Genomic DNA, 19,248 nt, shown 5'->3' on the forward strand with positions numbered 1-19,248 from the left:
CTCCTGCGCCGAGCAGGCTTGGAAACGTCTTGCACGCGAAAATACCCAGCTCTGCAGTTGGTAAGCCCGTGAGAAACAGTTCCTCAGCAAACGCACACAAGGCAGGCATTGTGCCCGACAGAGGAGGCAAGGACCAATATTGCAACGGCTTTATTAGAGAGGCGAGCCCCAGTGCAAACGGCGAACGTGGGTCTCGCGTGCAAGCTTTTTTAAGATGCACGGGAGCCCGGGTTCCCGGAGTGTGGTTACGGAGGAAGGCGCTGGCTGCATCGTGAGCCGCTAAGGAGGAGCGGGAGCAGACCATCCAGCCAGGCAGTGTGCGCGCCGCAAGGAAAAGAGGGAGCTGCGTGTCCATAAATGCCCTGGTGAACTTTGAATATATTAGTTGACATCAGTGTGAGTGGGGCTGCCAGTCCCTGGCTCCCCCCCTCTCTCCGCCTCCCCCCTCTCCCTGATGGGAAGAGTGGAAGCGCTCCTGGTAGGAGCTGCCGGGCTGCTCTGGGGTGGGAAGCAGCTAGAGGAGGGACGGGGACGACTTCAGTCCCGACAACTCGCCGCCGCCCACCGGGATCTTGCCGGGAGCCTCGCGCGTGGGAGACCGGGGTGGCTGAGAAGCGGTGGACTCCTGTGAGCTGATCCAGAGCAAGGTGTGCAAGTGAGTTACTGCCCCCCACCCCCAAATAGTAAGTAAGAGCCATACTCTGTGTGTGTGTGTGTGGGGGGGGGGGTTATCTCCCCTTTCCTGCCCCGGCGCTATGTTAAGTGAAAAAGGAGAGGGGTGTGTGTGGGGGGGTATAGTTGCAAACTTTAGCAACTTCAGGGTGTGTGGGGGTGGGGTAAATGGGAGCTGGGGTGGGGGGGGAGCCGTGCCTAGGAGAAAGGATGGCGAAGCTAGCGCAAAGCCGGGGGGTCTTTGGAGAAAAGCTATTGTGTAGCTTCACCTCCTCCTCGCTCCGGCTGCCGCAGCAACAGGGCTCGGTGCGAGGCGATTCGCGGCGCCACGGGGAAGGGGGGGCGAGGTGCATTGTACCTGGTGTGTGTGTGTGTGTGTGTCTCCGGGTTGTGCGGTCCCTTTTCACACCTCCTTCCCCCCCGGGGGCTGTAGAGCTAACGGCGGGGGGGCGGTTGCAGTTGGGGACCCAGAGCGCTGGAGAGGAAATGAACTAGGAGAGGTGGCTGTGGAAGCGATTTCTTTTTTCTCCCCCTAAATCCACTCCCCGGGGCCGTACAGACCGGGAGGGGTGTGTGTTTGTAGGGGGGTGCAGTACCTTGGAGGAAAAGGGAATGAATGATCCCCCCCCATGGTAATTTGTCTTTGTGGTAGGGGTGGCCCATTAACGTTCAGCTCACGTCCTGATGAAGATCAAAAGCGGAGGGGGAGAGGGAACCAGAGAGCCTTGTACGGCTCCTTGGTTTCATGTATTGCTGGAAATTTAGGTGGTGGGGACGGGGGGACGGGACCTAAATCCCATTTTTGCCGAGCCAACGCATACACAACCACCCACCAAAAGTTGCAGATCTGTATTTTCCGGCAGTTCCCACCTGCCACAGGGTGCTGCCTGGGAGCGTGAGTACCAGACAGTGTTAGCGTCCTTAAAGAAAACAAACCAAGGGAGGGGGGAGGGGGAGGCTGTTTTAAAGGGTTGTCAAATCCGCATTACTCCGTTATTAAATCTGCCCCTTTATTTATGGGCTTAAATCGCTGCTGGGAAGTAACTGGGGAGAAGTACACTTGTATGGTTCCTTGTGCACTGTTCGCTCTGTTTGGGTTTTTAAATTAGTTCCTGCACTTAAAAAAAAACAACAACCCTGCAAGCACGTGAGATCCCCAGCTCCTTGATCTCTCTTGTGTGAGTGTGTGGGGGGCTCCTGGTGAAATTTAAGCTTACACTAAACAAGAATGCCCACGCCTTTGTTTGTTATCTTTGTTTGCCTAAACTCTTGTTTAGGCTGCAGTAGATTTTATCTCAGCGCCTTTGGATGAGTTCAGATCCAAGCTGATACCCTGGGCCGATTGCTCTGCAAACAAGAGAGAAACCAACTAAAAGCAAAAAGTTACAACAGGGCTGTGATTCTTCCCCCATCCCCACCTCCTGCTCAGTATTTGTTTACTGAACGGATGGCAAATGTTGTTGTTGGTGTTTTCATTAGAAAAGCTGGGCGAATGAAGGCAAGGAGGGAGACCGCATAGATGGAACAAATGACTGTTCCTACAGAGAAGTGCTAACTTGGCTATATGCCTGATTTATAAGGTACCCAAGGGAGAAACCGCTAGTCAAAAACTGCAGAGAGAAAGGGGGTGGCAAGAAGGAAAATCCTGCTGATATTTAACCAGATTACTCAGGATTTTAAAATAGCTTCTTTTTTTTTTTTCTTAACAGCTGCTTGAATCATGCCTTTTTTTCTTCTTCTGAACCCTCCGACTAAAACTTTTCCAAATTACACTGAGTGATGAATAAAGCAGATTCCAGTAGGGAACCTTTGCGGTGCGTGTTAGGCCTTATGCTGTTTTAGAGGGGGGTGATTTCCCCCTTTCCCTTTCCCTATCCTTAAAGAGATTAATGTTTTTTGTCCTCAGCCTGTCAGGGACGTGTTAATCCTGAAGTAGTCCAGGGGTTCCTGCCATACAGAATGTGGGTCTTGGCTTTCTTTGTTGTCCCACCCTCCTGTTGTTAGGTTGGGGCAATTGACAACGTGTTTGCCCTCGTATGACCCCTAGGAAGTGCTCAGGCGACCAGAGAGGAGAAAGGGGGCTAGCTGGAGAGCATTCAGATCAGAAGACAAAAGCTTGAAGCGGAGGCCCTGGGCAAAGGGGAATGGGCAGAGGGAATGACTTGTAGCAAGGTGGCCCCATCCACTTATATACACTGCCTCAGCCTCAAAAAGATAGCAGGGGGATGGGTGTATTGGAAGTGCCCAAAGATTGATAGACAATGGAGGTGTCTTGAGAGAAAATGAAACAAGGGCTTAATTTCAAAAGGTCTCTGAGGGTCTTGCCTGACCTGGTGAGCTGGGGCTCCGCTCCACAGTCTTTATTCAGGTATTGATCCCATTTAAGTCTCTTTAAATTGAAGCAGGATCGGACCACAGGCCCTTAGTACCAGGGAGGAAGTGTTACTGAAGAATATTGCTGAAGGGTTTTCTGTTTTAAAAGGATCTTGCCTGGCAAATTGCGGCCAGTTTTTAAATGAGGTTTGCACTGCGGTGCTATATAGACCCGATTAATAGTCTCTCTTTAGAGCGCCGAGCAGCAGTGTCAGGGTTAAATGAGAGTATTTGCATGATCATGTTTTACAGTACTGAAAATAACGGCATGTCATGCAAAGTTTTGTCTGGAGTCTAGGGTGTTGATTTGATGTTGGGCAAAAGGGGGCAGTATCAAACAATACTACAAAGAATTCTACTCTTTGGAACTGTGCCTTTGAGTTTCTGCCTTGGGCATTAACATTTCATTTGCCATTCCTTCCAGGACCTGGTAATGTAGGATTTGATCCTGCAGGCCTTATTCAGGTGATTAGTTCCACTGATGGTCATCAGGACGAGTTACCCCAGTAAAAGTTACATGATCAAAGGTCTCATTGTTAGATCTCCTCAAAAGAAGAGTATTTGAAGCATGAAGTAGCAAGCTTATGACTACCTTGGTTTGTAACATACCTAAATTTCTCCAGTGAAATGTTTTGTGTAAAAATAATACCATATGGTTGCAAAGCCACCTTTCTTCCTATTAAGAAGGCTGACAACTGTGAAAAATACCAGCTACAGGGGCCATATCCTGCTCCTATTGAAGTCCATGGCAAGGCAAAACTCCCATTGATCTCAATGAGCAGGATCAAGCCCTAGGTTTGGACTGCAGTTAATGAAAAGTACTTGGAGGGCATTTATATCACTACTTTTCATACTAGAAAGAGAAATGGACATTTTGTTCTGTCCTTTGCTTCTTAGGAGAACTAATTTATTTTCAGCCTAGGGAAATATATTGATCAGGCATACAGAAATTTTTTAAGAAGTGCATTAAAAACTTTTAACCTTTTCTTTTCTCACATAGTTGGAATCTTTATATGATTTTACATATCTTTTGCTATAAAACTGATTGTGACATATTTCAATGTTAAAGGAATGCTACCAGTATAAAGGCATAAGTTGGCAAATACACATTTATCTGTTACTAGGACTTTCTGATTATTAAAAGTGACAAACACATCCAAATGTACGTCACTTTTTCTTTTTGTTTAATTTTTGCATTTACCTCAGTTTGGACAGAGAAAAAAAATCAGTCAAGCTAGTTTCACATAACTGGTTCCAGGGTTCATGAGGCTGCACTGTTTGGGTTTCCAGTAATGAAGAGGAATGCTTATTTCTTAAAAAAAATCTTAGAAATGATTCCATGATTTGTATCAATCTTCGGTTGGAGAAAGAGTTGTTTTCACCAAAAAAATTGGGCCAAGTTTAAATTGACAATCTGCCTTTAATATTTATCTTATGTTTCCTAAGACTTGCTTTACGAATGCAGAAGCACAAAATAGAGCAGTTTGATACGTTTTAATAAAAGGTGGAGGTTGTTATTTAAAATCAAGTACGGATAAGGTTGGAGATGATTGGAAAGCTTCTCTCAGGTTAAAGTTTGCCCCTGTGCCCCATTCAGCACCTTAAGTTCCATGAAGATCTCAAAATATTACTTAAGAGATACATAGACCTTTTGCTGACCCTCTGCGCGGTGGTGAATTTGCAGTGTTCCAACTCGCATTATTCTGATTTACTGCAAGAGACTTTCTCAAAGTGTTACAGCACAGTTCAGCTGGCCCGACTCTCACATTTAACATGATTGTGAAGATTGCATTCTAGAATATCTAGCCAGTAGTGGGAACAAAATACCAGGTTTTTTTTGTTTGTTTGTTTTTTAATCTGTTTCCCTTCTAAGAAAAAACAAACATGCTTATACAGCAACGTGTGATGACATAATGGCATATGGATATATTGTTGTTCCGGGCTCCCCTTTCTTTCTTTCTTTCTTTCTTTCTTTCTTTCTTTCTTTCTTTCTTTCTTGGCAGCTACATATTGGTGTGATAGAGGCATTTGATCTCTCTTTTTTTAATCAAAATTCATTAGCCTTCATGGGAGTATTACCTGAGTAAGGAAAGATTTCTACGGCTTTCTGGGTCTGGGACAATGTCTTCCTATTTCTGTGGACAGTGCCTTGCACATTCTGGATACTAGTGAAAGAGTGAGGGGTTTGCCTTGGTTATAATTTCACAGTCATGTCGAGTACTCTGTCCTCATTGTTTCCCTCTATCCCAGGTTCAAGCCCTATAACCAAGTCCGGCCAAGTTCTTACACACCCATGTAACTTTAAGCATGTAAGAAATCCCATTGACTTCAGTGGGATTGCCCACAGGCTCAGAGCTACCTATGTGCTTCAGTGCTTTGCTGGACTGGGTCTGTGTTAGACACTGGGAGAAATAAATTTGCAAATTTCAGTGATCATATAAATTATTCTGTGCTTTTAACAAACTTCCCCTGACCAGTGTATAAACACTGATGGGTTTGAGCTGTTACATTGTTCTGGAACGTGTGTCTATGATCTATATGATTTTTTTTTCATAGCTGTATAAATCTGTGGGATAATTATGTATGAAATATCTTACCAAGTTATAGAATGTGGCCCTGATCCAGCAATGGGACTGCTCACGTGGTTAAAGTTAATCAGGTGCTTAAGTGTTTTGTTGGATAAGGACCTATGTATTTTTTATTTATTTTAGTGAGTTTTAAATGAGATCTCAAGCAATCATGCTGACTACTAGGCTTAATTCCCAAATTGATTGTGACCACACTGAGCGTTTATAATAAGACCGTGTAATTTGTGAATGGTTTTTCATTAAGTAGCGGTTTGCAGAATGAGCAAGGATTCCTCTCCCCTCCCTGTGTCATACAGCTGACTAAATGCCTATATGCTTGCTAGTTTCAAAATATAATGTACTTTGACTGTAAGGTTATTGGAAGGAGGCAAAAGAAATTGATCGCCAATGCAATGTGCCAGTTACAAAGGTTCACGTTTATCCATTCTGCAGCAACATTCCCATTCATGTTACTAGCTGGAACGCAACAGCTTACAATTCAGAATTGTTGTAATGTATTTGATCTCAGCTAGATATTTTGTTGAGTTTCAAGGGCTTGATCTTGCTTTTAAATCACTGAGACAGTTTCCAAAATTTGGAATAGCGTGTTTATGATTGAATCTTTCAAGGTGCCGATGGGCCCTCCTTTACTGCTGGTGTAGGGTGTCTCTGTATTTTGGAGGAGGTGCTTAGCACCTAGTACGATCAAGCTCTTGGCATAGATGCTGCCTACGGCCTTGCTCATTTGAGCAGTCCACTGAAGCTTATAGGTCCTGTGAGTAAAGTAGGGTGACCAGATGTCCTGATTTTATAGGAACAGTCCCGATTTTTGGGTCTTTTTCTTATATAGGCTCCTATTACCCTCCACCCCCTCTCCTGATTTTTCACATTTGCTGTCTAGTCACCCTACAGTAAAGACTCCAGGACTTGGCCCTAAGTGGGTGATCCACAAGTAGTTTTCTTTTCTCAAAAACATTCTAAAAAAAACCTCAGTTTGAATAAAAGCATGTGGCTTTAGCAAAATGCATGTGCTATGTGCTGAAACAGGTGGATCTGAAGTCAGTTTATTCAGTGTAATTTATTCCAGACCACTTTCTGTAATAATTTATGCTTCCTAAGATGTGTATTGTGTAGCCAAGAGGGAACTGTGTCTGGCTACATGGGATTTTACATGACTTTTATGCAAAATCCGGCTCTGTGAGAGAGCATGTGAATTTGTGAAACTCCCTGGAGGAGTTGTGGTGCACGTATCAATGAATGAACTACATCCATTCATAGACTTAAGGTGGTTTGGTTTTTTAAGCTGTGATAGATGTAATATGTTCCATGTGCTTCATTTTAATAGTAATATTTTCATTTTAATAATTAATGCAAAGATAATGCCAGGTACCCAGAAATTTAAAAGTAGCTTTAATTTTACTTAATGTTTTCAGAACATAACAGACTGGAAGTTGCTTATAAGGTACCAAAAGTGTTCTAACATATTGGTCAAATAGTGGGTTCTGTGAAATGGCCATAATAGTTATTAATGGCACAGGGGTAGATACCTGTCTTAGGGAATGGCTCGGAGGACAGAAAACAAACTGGTTGAATAACAGGTTTCCTAATAAAGGAGGATCAGAACTTTGCAAAGTCCTCATTTCTGAAGCTGGATTTGTACACTGGATCTCAGTGCTTGTGTAGATAACTTCAAGGAGTTCTGAGTGAGCACGAGGGGCTGCCCATACTGGGATCAATGCATAGGATTGGGATCTAAGTCTGGGAATACTTTGGGATGCTTGAAGACCGAGCGAGGCAGAGACAATATGAACTTGAAACCGAGACCGTGCACCAGCAGTGCCCTGATCTCTGGTAGGTGGGAATGGAGCCTGATTAGGTGGTTCCTCAGATAGCATATATTCTAAATTGGACAGAGTTAGAGCCGAGTGAATAATTTGATTCCTCAGTTTGGGGACTGACCCCCCATCCCCCCAAAAAAATTCCCCTGCCACCCTCAAATTCTTTTCTGGTCAACCTGAAACTGGATTTTTTTCTTGCCGATATGAAAGACAGGAGGTTGCTGAATAAGGATGGCCTCTTGTCCAAGTGTAATTGCTGTGCTTGTTTCCAGGTCAGGCATAAATTGTTTACACTGCAGTTTCAGCTAAAGAGTGCTGATTTGTTTCATAAAATGAAATGTTGGTCATGACTAGAGGCTCATTCTGGACTGATCAGCTAGAAGGAATGATGCAATAGACACAGACACATGCAGAGACCTAATTGATCCTGTATGTCTGAGGGGAGAAGAGAATTGTCCAGATCTCAAAAGTTTGTTAAAGTGATCACAGGTTCTCCTCCCACCCCACCTCCCTTTCTGTTGTAAATGATAATGAGAGAGAGTTTTTTAATCAGCTGGATTATACAGAACAATCAATGGATGTCCTGTCAGTCCATACAGTGTTCCACAATGTGACCTTTCCAGGGTCCACCGTATATCTCAAGGGCACATGCGTTTTTGTTGTTGTTGTTGTTGTTTTTTAAAGTACGAGACTTGGCATTTGCCTGAAGCCTGATATGCTTATCCATAGTAAGGCAGCTCAACTATTATTTAATTACTTAGAACTAAATATCTAAAATAAAAAATAATGAATTTAGTATTTTGTATGTAGCCAGGAAATACTAGTGATGGTGAATGGGGAAGAAATGCATTGGTAGCCTGAAGTGGTCAAGGGGTATATATATGTACCGCACCTAGCACAATCGCGTCCTGACTCATGGTGGAGGATCCTAGATGCTACCACAATATCAATAATTAATAATGACGTCTGACCTCCCATTGATAGTTCAGAAATCTAAGTGACTTGCCAAAGGACACAGTGAGTGACTGGCAGAGATGAGTTTAGACTCCAGAATGCATTATTCCTAGGCACTAGTTCAGGAAAGTAATTAAACAGGTACATATATAAGCATATACTTAAGTTCCATTGAGTTAGTGCTTCAGTTCAGTGCTTTCCTGAATCCGAGCCCTAGTCCTATGCCTTTAAACAATGAACATGATCCTGCAAATACTTACTCACCCACATAATTCAATTTAAATCAATAGGATTTCTACCTGAGAGAGAACTGCTTACCTAGGTAAAGGTGTGCAGAATTGGGCCCAGTATTTTAAAGTAGGACTGGATCATTCTTTATATATCAAGATTTAATTAAAATAAAAACAAGTAAATAACATCTTATTAAACTTAGCATGTCCTCCCTTAACCAACAGAAATTGTTTCCAGGAGAGTAATTTACCAGCTATCTGCTGTATTTGTCTAGGACTGTACATCATGGTATTGCTAATGTGATGTGTTCCCTCTAATGTGTCTTTGAAATGTTAAAACAACTTAGATTTGGAATAAGCTCTGTACACTTCACTTGTCTTTGGTTGCCTCATACAGCTGGGTTTCACTGCGTTGCCTTTGAGAATTATGAGTTCATTATACTCTTGCAATGTTAATGGCACTTCGTTTTCCGTAAATTTCTTCTTCATATTTATTTATTGATTCTTCATTTGTACACAGTTTAACAGATGATGATGGTGCCTCAGATAATAGCTGGTGTGAGTAAATTTTAAGAAGGCTAAAGCTACGATGCCTTCCTTCCCCGCCAAGTATCACTGTGTAAAGTTCAGATGGTAAGGCATCCAACATGCTAAATCACTTAAAAAGACAGCTGGACAAAGTGATTGTTCTATTCTAGTTCAGTGTGCATAGGGGTGACAAATCTGAAATTGTTCATTGCAAACCCAGTGCCTGAACCTGCAAATGGCACACATGACTAATACCCGTGAGCAATTGTGTTGTCTTTATTGGGGCTACTTGTGTGAGTAAGGAATCCACATGTGAATTGAGATTTGCAGGTTTTTACCATTACTAATAAATCTAAATAGCTGTTTTCATCAGTAGATCTCGCTGGGTATGGCTACTCTGCAAATATACCCCCCGTGGCAGCGAGTCTCAGAACCCCAAGCCCACTGGCTTGTGCTATGGGCTAATAATAGCAGTGTAGACATTCCCGCTTCGGCTCTGAAAACCAGGAAGAGGGGAGTGGGTCTCTGAGACCGAGCTCCAGCCCAAGCGGGAATGTTTGCGCTGCTATTTTTAGCTCCATAGTGCGAACCTGAGTCAGTTGACCTGGGCTCTGCTGTATCTTTTTGTTGTTGTTGCAGTGGAGACGTGTCCACGATTACATCACACGTCTGATTCCCGAAAAAATGTGCTTTTTTCCCCCCTCTGATAAATAACCTACCACAGCGATTCTCAGACTGTTGGTTGGGACCCCAAAGTGGGTCATGAATCCATTTTAATGGAGTGACCAGTGCTGGTGTTAGATTTTCTCTGGGTCAGGGCTGAAGCAGACGTCTGAGCCCCAGGGCTTGGGCCGGTTCAGGCTTCGGTCCCTGCTTCTGGGGATGTGTAGTAACTTTTTTTTTTTTTTTTGGTCAGCAGGGGGTCACGGTGCAATGAAGTTTGAAAACCCCTGGCCTACAGTAAATTGCAGAGAAGGTGCTGGCAGTCAGGACTGAGGTGTAGTGGCAGATCTGTAGGAGGTGGGGAGGACTGGAATTCCAAAGATCTGCAGGTCAAGTCTGAGGTGCTTTAGCATAGCTGGGGGGCAAGGTAAATATTAGTACAACAACGAAGTTGTAAGTCAGGATTGAGGCTTATTGGCACAGGAGGTCTAAGAATGAAACAGCATGTCTGGACTAAGATTCAGAGGTATTTGCTTGGGGAAGAGCTGGAGTATCGCTGGGAAATCATCTTCTGTTATTATAGGATGGGATGGTCTGGGCTAGCAGAAAGTGTTGTAAATCAGGACTGGATTGTATCGTATCAGAAGAGCTTGACTTGGGGAAGTTTGAGAGCATCTGTTCCGAGACATGGAAACGCACCCTCTTACCGAAGAGTACTCAAATACACACTCAGGAGAAGACATTTTAAATGAAAGTGTAAGATGACGATTGAGTCTCAATGTCTCGCTAGCATGAGTCATGCTGCTGTTGGAAACATAAGGGATGTTCATGCAAAAACTGAGCGGTCTGTCTTTATGCATGAAGTCTTATTCATTTCAATGAGACTACCAGTGAAGGAGATTTTACAGGATCAAACAAAGTTATGAATCTAATACCAGGTTAGGTTGGTTCGGTTGGGTTGGCATAAACTGTGGTAACTGCTATGCCTAAGGATTAGGACGTTTTAAGTAACAGTCTGTGTATTAAGTTCAGGAAGATACACCTCTGCCCCGATATAGCGTGACCTGATATAACATGAATTTGGATATAATGCAGTAAAGCAGCGCTCTGGGGGGGCAGGGCTGTGCGCTCCGGTGGATCAAAGCAAGTTCGATATAATGCGGTTTCACCTATGATGCAGTAAGATTTTTTTGGCTCCCGAGGACAGTGTTATATCGGGGTAGAGGTGTAGTCTCACTTAATGAAAACTTCTTGTTTTGTGGCAGCATGGTACTCTGACCTTTTACAGAGCTCTCAAAGGACTTGGAGAACCATGAACACTTTACAGACCAAATTCTTTTCTCATTTTCTCTGGCATAAGCCCCCTGGCATCTTGAGGTTGGACCAGAATAACAGAGTACAGTTTGGCCTATAGTGTCACACAAATATGTCCTTAAAAAGTCTTTGGCTTATCTGTTACAGGGTTATATAGGGATGTCGTCAGGTCAGATTTGCCCTCCAAAATAAGGTTGTGTAAGAACAAGCCAATGGAAACAGACTTTCCAAAAAGAGGTACAAGCACCACAAACATTTAAGCATGAGACCCAGTTCTGAAATGGATTAGAAGCAGAAGTGAAATGGATGGGTCTTGTTTGTTTCGCAGGCCAGACTGATGAATTGGAAGGGATGGGAGGGAATTAAGAGCCACATTCTACCATTCTTTCTTGGGCTGAGTTGTACTTTCATACACAAAGTAGACCAAATTAACCATTAAATGAGCTTAATGGAGCTACCCCAATTTATATCAGCTGAGGATCCGACCCAGTGATTCCAGTGGGACTACTAGTGTAGTAAAGCTCTTCTCAGCCTTAGTTAGGGTAGCAGAAACCAAACCTAAATGAGCAGTGCAGAGTTGAAAATAAGGTTTCAACTCTTAAATTATTACAAATATAACTGTGTTATTTGTAACATAAATGAGGGGCCTGATCCTGCATCTGTGGAACTCAATAAAGTGTCCAGTGACTTAAATGAGAACAGGATTGGGCTCTTTTAAATGTGTGCAGATCTTGCAGTTCTTACTTAGGCACTCCTTGCTCTTGAAATTGCAGTATTGTCTGAGTCAGGATGACAGGATTTGATCCTGAATTTTTAACCTGAAAGGGTCTCTCTTAAAATGCAATGGCATAATTTAGAATCTCCAATTTGCTATAAATAGCAAAGCTAAGTGTTTTGCAGTAACAGCTGAGTTGATAGGTATGATTAAAAGGCTATAGATCGGTGAGAATGGGAGGTGGGGGAAAATGCATGCTTATCACAGCCAGCCTTCCCAGATGACAAAGTAAGCACATTGGCTATTGAGGTGTAACTGAAAGCATTTTTGGAAATGTATTTCATGTGCTGCTTTAAAATGTTGCTTTCTGTTCTGACCAGTTTCTGGAACAGATTATCCTGATTGTAGGAAGCACTTCAAAGCAGATTGGTGTAGGGCTTTCTTTTCTGAAAACGTTGGTTTCTTTTATGAGACCAAAAGTTGCAAATCTGGCCACAATCTATGTTGGCTCAACTACAACAGCATGTATTTGATAAAAAGAAGCTGCTGTTAATTTCCGATATGCAACAGAGCATTTTATATTAGCTAACTCTTAAATTTTTTTTCTTTCATGGAGGGTTCCAGAAAACTGGAGTCCTCCTCCATTTTTTTTCTTTTCAGAATGGGATTTCAGTATAGCAACGTAATGATGGACTACATGGTGTAAACAGTCAGGCAACCATCTAAAATGTTGGTGGCCAAATCTTGCCCAACTGAATGGTGCTTTAGCAACTTGCAAAAAGGCAGAGGACTACACCAAATGGACCTAAAAGAGAGCAGCTGTAGCCATCCCTATTTCTGCATTGTTTTCTTCCCTACAGATTTAGCTGCATTTTGCCCTTTATCAAGGCTTTTAAAAATGTTTTTCTAGAATCTGTCACCTGCAGGCTAAAGCCTGGGCATCTGTGGAAAAATGGAATCTTCTGCATAACCCACAAACATCACAGCTGCTTGGAAAGCAAACTGGGATGCTAGATGGGGAGGGCTCTGAGTTACTACAGAGAATTTTTGTCCTGGCTGATGAGTCTTGGCTACATGCTCAGGGTCTAACTGATTACCATATTTGCGGTCGGGAAGGACTTTTCCAAACTCCCTGACTGGTATGAAACCAAGCAGTACCAGGATATTGAAATGTGCTAGCACTCCAGTAAATAGTTTGTTCGTAAAGGACATTGGAATCAGATACAGCTTCTGTGTGGTGGAGAGGGAGAAGGAAGTGCAGAGACGAGAGAGCGAAAGCAACTTTAAGGAAAAAACCCTCACCCTGCTATGTTTAGCAATAGATTTAAAAGAGCGAGAAGAAGATATAGAAAAAATAGCTCAATACCTGTAATATGATTTCTCTATAGTGCCCTTACCACACTAAAACATCATAGCCATTATGTAGCACTTTACAAATGCTAGCAAAGGAAACCTCATTTTACAGATGGGGAAACGGAGGCACGTAGAGAAATTAATTGACTTGCCCAAGGTCGTAGAAGGAGGCAGTGTCAAGGTCAGGATTAGAGCACAAGCGTTTCTGATTCCAGTACTCGTCTTTAGAGACTTTCTGACACGCACCTCAGAAATCTGGCTAATTCTGCTTGTTCGTGTACTGAGTCCTTGAAATATTTGCTCCTGATGATAGGGAAATATTTTTGCTGTGTAAAGTAAGCTCTAATATTATGGTGATAGGTACCTTAGGGATGCTTACAATAACAAAATAAATTTCACACTTGATCTTTAGGTTTTCTCCCACTATTCAGTGCCATCAAATTGTCATCTCTGAAAAATTACCTTCCCACCGCTCTCCTATTGGAGAAGTTAGGAAGCCGTGGCTGGTGATGCCCCACAAGTCTGAAAAATGAGATGTAAACTGCCCTAGGTTAAGTGGTGATAGGATATGTTTTAGAACACGTGTACTTGAGTGCCACACTCCAAGGATCCCATTCAAAATTGCCATTGGTTTTTAAAGCCCTGCTTGGTTGTCGTTTCTACTTTCCTACTCATTTTAACACTTGTCCTGTTCTATCGAATCATACAGTCTGTCTTGAATGGGAGGTTTTTATTGAGGAAAACAGATACAACTACTGACCCAATGAAACAGACTTCCACAAAGCTTGAGTTTCAGCTTTGTCTCCTTGTTCATCAACAATCCCACTCTGTCTGGAACTCTCTACAGCACACAGTCATGCAGTGACTGAATAATATGCTACAAGTAAACATATAATCAAAGCACTCATCTAGGAATGGCCAGCTCTCTGTCCCTTCCACTCTTGGTGCAAGAGCCCTTTCGGGATTGTGCTATATGGAAATTTTCTCTGCCTCCTCAGGTCATCTGCTTTCTGTCACATGCCAAATCTGTGATAAAAACAGACCTTATCCTTACTTAAATCTCTTGATTTCTCTCTTGTTTAATTCTGTAACGCGTCTTGGGCTACAGTTTATATGAAAGAATGCTGTAAAAATAAAGTTGTACTATACAAAAATATATTTAGTTATTTAAAAAAAGAATTGCAAATCACCTTTAAATACATTTTCTACAAACAAATATAGCAACTCTGTTTTTCATTGCCTTCTCTTTCCCTCACAGAAAACTATTAGCCAAGTAGCAATCTTGTGCAGTAAATTTGCCTGTTTTCAGTGAACATAAATTAATCTACTTAATGTGTAGAATGTTCCTTGCATCTACCCATAATTAAATCACATTTGTTCTTAGACCCTCTTCATCTTCTGTAAACCTGCTTCCTGAGCAAATATTCCTTTCATTTGTAGAACAAACAGATTGGAAGGGCTGGAGTTGATTATTGCAGCATCCCTTTTCCCCTGTGTCTGCTTCAAGTCTGTGCAACTGAGAATTGTAAGATATGCACTCACAGAGGACAGTAGCATTTTTGCAGTTTAATAATAAATCCGGTTAGTACTTACAATACTGTACCTTTCATTGGAGGATTGAGAGTAGAGACACTGCCCTCCCACCCCCCCGCCTTGGTGCTTGCAGAGTAGGGGAAGCTGCCACTGCGCACCATGCTTCTCTCCTACAGGACCTTCAGCCTCCTTGCCTGCCTCATTGTCTCCAGTGCCAGTGGGATATGCCTGTGTGGGGTAAGGCGAGGGCATCTCCCAATTATAGTACTGTGTATGGCAAAAAAAAAAAAATGTCCCTGGAACCTAACCCCCACATTTACATTAAATCTTATGGGGAAATTGGATTCGCTTAACATCGTTTCACTTAAAGTCACATTTTATCAGGAACACAACTACAATGTTAAGTGAGGAGTCACTGTACAGCACTTGCGCTAAAAGATGCCACATGCAAGAGTCTGTCAGATACCGTGATTTAGATACAACAGCTCCTTGAATCCTCTTTGTAATAGGTCAGGTTTGATTCCCAAACACCCATTCGTGCTCAAGATCCAAGAGACCATCCACATGCAGACAGCAGGACTTGCCCTGCTCTTACAGTCTTGTTTCCTTTCCTCTGGAGCTGGTTGCTCTGGCTGAGCCTAGCCAGATGATGAACTGTAAAGGAGCAAAGAGTTTTGTTTAAACAAAAATATCTTCAATATCTATCAGTTGTGACTGCTGTTTATGGAGCTGGGCTACTTCTCTGACATGCTTGCTTCAGTGGCATCAATTAGAGCTGCTCCTCGATGGCTCTAACTTACCCCGGAGTGAGGATGGCGCAGTATCAGGGTGTTATAACCAGCTCCAAGGGGAGGACAGATGTGATGGAGAATCGAGCCTTTTCTCAGTGCCCTCCTTCCCTCAGTAAAATAAGGATATGAATACTTCTTGTCTTGAAATCACAGAGTTTTTTAGGGTAAGAAACTGTATGTATATACAGCACAAAATGGGCCCGTTCTCAGTCGGGGCCTCTCTAGATGCTATTGTAATAAGTTCAAAAGTCCAAGTGCTTCGTGTTTTTTAAATGCTTTCTGTTTGCCTTCAAATACAAATCTTAGCTGTTTGAGGCATTTAATGGAAATTGTTTTAGCAGGACTACAGTACCATTGAGGGCCTGATGTGTGTTTATGTACAAGAGCACTAGGAACCATACAGGGCCGGCGCTTCCATTAGGCGACCTTAGGCGGTCGCCTAGGGCGCAGGATTCGGGGGGCGGCATTTTGTGCACTCTCCACGGGAGCTTCCGGTTCCGCTCCCGTCACGCTGCCAAAGAAGGACCTTCTGCCAACGTGCCGTGGAAAACAGTGGCAGGCAATTGAGCAGCTCAATGACTGCCGCTGTCGCTTACAGCATTTCGGTGGGGGGTCCTTCGGCGGCGCGATGGAAGCGGAACCAGAAGCTCCTGCATGCCCCGTGGGGAGCGCACAGAATTCTGCCTAGGGTGCCAGAAACCCTGGCACTGCTCCTGGAGCCATACAGTATGTTTGCAGCTCTAGCTTTTACTGCTCTGTGATGGGTGGAATTGATTTTAGAGTTAGGGGAGACTGATTCAACTGTTGCTTTATTGAACTTGTTGGCAACTTTTACTAACAATGTTAAAAAGGCTAAATGCTGCATATGTGTTAAACTGGATGTGGCCAAGAGATGGTTTAGAAAAACAAAATAATTTATCCCCATGTGAACAGTCATTTAATTCCTCCAGATTTGGTTGTGCACGGAGCTTTGAAGAGGTTGATTAAGATAATCTTTTACTGTAATATTATATCGTCATCCCACATGTGGAAAACATATCTGCCTGGAGAACACAACGTCTGGCAATTAAACTACAAAATAACTTCATACAGATCTTTTAGCATTCTGGACGAGGAGGAAGGGTAGGCGCATCTGTCAAGCACGGGACTAGGAATCAGGAGACTTAGACCTGGATTCTGCATCTGGCCCTGGTTCTTCTTCAGGCTTGCTGTGTGATCATGAGCAAGTGACTTAACCCTTCAGTGCCTCAGTTTCCTCCACAGTACAATAAACAATACGTGCCCGACAGCAGTGTTGTGAGGCTTACATCACTAGGATTTGTGAAGCACTATGAGAACTTGGCCTCCGATATACTATACAAATGTAGAGTAAAAGTATTGTTTTATTATGCGTTCTGCTTGTAGTCTGGAAGCGTCAGTCAAGTATCCTTTATAGTTATTGCAAGATTTGGAGCATGTTAACAACAGTCAGGAAAGAGGGAGAATGGTGCTCTCTGGTGGTACAGAGCCCAGGAAGTCTGACGTTTAAACCCATGTCTACCAGCTACTCTGTCAGTTGCCTTGGACAAACAACTTAAGCTCTGTCTCAGCTCTCCCATCTGCCCAGTTGGAATAATAATGTTGTGAGGATTAATCAAAGATTGTTTGTGAAGTGCTTTGAACCAGAAAAGTGCCATGTATTTAAAAATGCTTCCTGCCTCTCTGTACAAGTTGTATGTAGTTAAAATTTAAAAAAAAAAAAAAAAACAGAAAAACAGAGGGTAATGTGCAGCTCCTGTTGGGTGATTTCCTCCTGGAATGACCCTTTTTTAAAATCAAAACAATGGAAAGGACAGATGTGTGCCATAAAAAAAGATAAAAAGATGATTCAATTCATTCTGGCTGTGCCATCTCTGAAATCCATATCACCAAAGATCTACTTCCAGCGCCCCCAGACTCGCACCAAGTCCTGCTGCTTGTAACTCCATTCACGTCATTGCCCCAAATTACTTGAAGAACAACTGACATTAGCCATCCTTATTTTCTTTGGTGGAAGAAACTTGTGTTCCCCGTTCTTAGACTCCTCCACACCTGTGATGCTGGTAACAAGGAGTGAGTCATTGGATGCATACAATGCTTCTAATATTGGCTTTGGATCTAGTGACCTGTGCCAACTTAAAAAAACAAAACAAACAAAGCCCTGAGAGTGTGATAACTTGAATTATTTCCCTTCAGCTCTTCCTTTCTGAGAGTAGAAATCCAGCTTGCATACGTAGTTTGTGAACTGGAAACAAGCTGCTGACTCTGTTGGCCATGATCTTCAACCCTTTGGTGATCAGAATGAAAGTGAGAGCTCTCTAGTGTATTAAGTCTCATATGCTAGCCTTCTTGCTTGTTGAGCCTCTCTTCAGCCCGAAAAGATTATAAAAGTGTTGCCAAGCCTCTCTTTTCAGTGGCTTCATGTTCCCATGATACCCCATCTCACTTGACTTTGAAGTGGGCTGCTTTGAGGATGTTTCCCATTCACGGCTCTGCAAGTGCTCTCTGCAAAGGTCCAACTGGCTTTAAAGTTTCCGTGAACTTTGTTAGTCGGCCCTAGCTTTGATGTAGACTTTAAAATACCAGAGGCAAATAGTCCTCTTCCTCAGAAACAGAACTGTGCCTGTGTTATGACCATCTAGTCTGGTATAATGACCGTAACATCTCTGAATTACCTAAGGGCTCCTTGCTGTGGGCCTGATCCTGAGCCCTTTGCGGTCAATGGGAGGAGGCATCTTTCCAGGAGTCCAAAAGGCTCTGGATCATGTTCTTAATCAAACCCCGTTGTAACATCCTTTTTCCACCTTCCACCGACACATAGGTGCAATACTGGAGAACACAGCCTTGTATTTCAAAATGGCAGGTACTTTTTCTGGGACAACCAGTTTACAGTTTTATTTTCATTTAATACGGTCTGATAGTGAATTTACATTGGTTTTCATGGATAACCACATCTGATGTAGTAATTGAGGGGTGTTTTTTTGACAGAAGGGGGCTATACAGATGTTGTGCAACTAAATCTGGGGCCAGCAGCATGTTGTAGCTTTAAGCGAGCGATTCCACCCAAACCATTATGTATGTATGTATGTGTGTATTTATTTATGTAGCCAAGTGAGAGCTGCACATCTGGTGCAATACAGCTGGAGGACACGTCGGTAAGGGCCGGGTGCCTTGCTCCTGGGGATGGATGTATTGCTTTATGTGCTGTCGACCTGCATTTGAGTGTTTCACTTGGCTGTGCTAAACTTTGGTTAAGGTTGAAAATATGCAAATTTGTTCACTTAATGCCGTGGACAGATTTATGGGGTCTTATTGGTGTGAAAAAAATCTATAATGTGCTAGGATTTTTATACCTCACCCATTGCATGGCCTCTGATTGTAGTAGAAGCTGTGTGCTCGTCGGCTGCGGAATGGAATGTTACACACGCTCAAGAAAGACAAATCTGTGGTGTTTTGCCCTCTGTTGGTAGCAGCCTTGGGGGATAATCACAATGCTACTGCCTCTGATGGGGAGCTTTCCTTTGGCAAAATGGTTGGGCCTCGCTTTTCCAGAAGGGAGAAGGGGCAGGAAAGTCAACAGGTAGCTCATTGTTCACAGTATCTAGAAACTGTGGAGTGGTGGCATGCTGGGTTTCCTGTGTGGGTGATGGGTTTGGATTCTGCTGGGTGGGGAGGAGAGGAGCTCCCTTGTTTCTCTTT

General features: G+C 43.1%; 1 protein-coding gene across 2 annotated transcripts in view; it reads left to right on the top strand.

Moving 5' to 3' along the window:
• Nucleotides 1–295: 295 nt before the first annotated feature.
• SEMA5B (semaphorin 5B) overlaps nucleotides 296–19,248 on the top strand; it is a 403,624-nt gene continuing 384,671 nt past the window's right edge. For both annotated transcript variants that reach the window (XM_075070297.1, XM_075070298.1), the window contains exon 1: nucleotides 296–655. The gene's annotated coding sequence lies outside the window, so the exon portion shown is untranslated. The remainder of the gene's footprint in view (nucleotides 656–19,248) is intronic.

The sequence above is a fragment of the Chelonoidis abingdonii genome, chromosome 10, assembly GCF_003597395.2.
Source record: "Chelonoidis abingdonii isolate Lonesome George chromosome 10, CheloAbing_2.0, whole genome shotgun sequence".
Classification (NCBI taxonomy): Eukaryota; Metazoa; Chordata; order Testudines; family Testudinidae; genus Chelonoidis; species Chelonoidis abingdonii.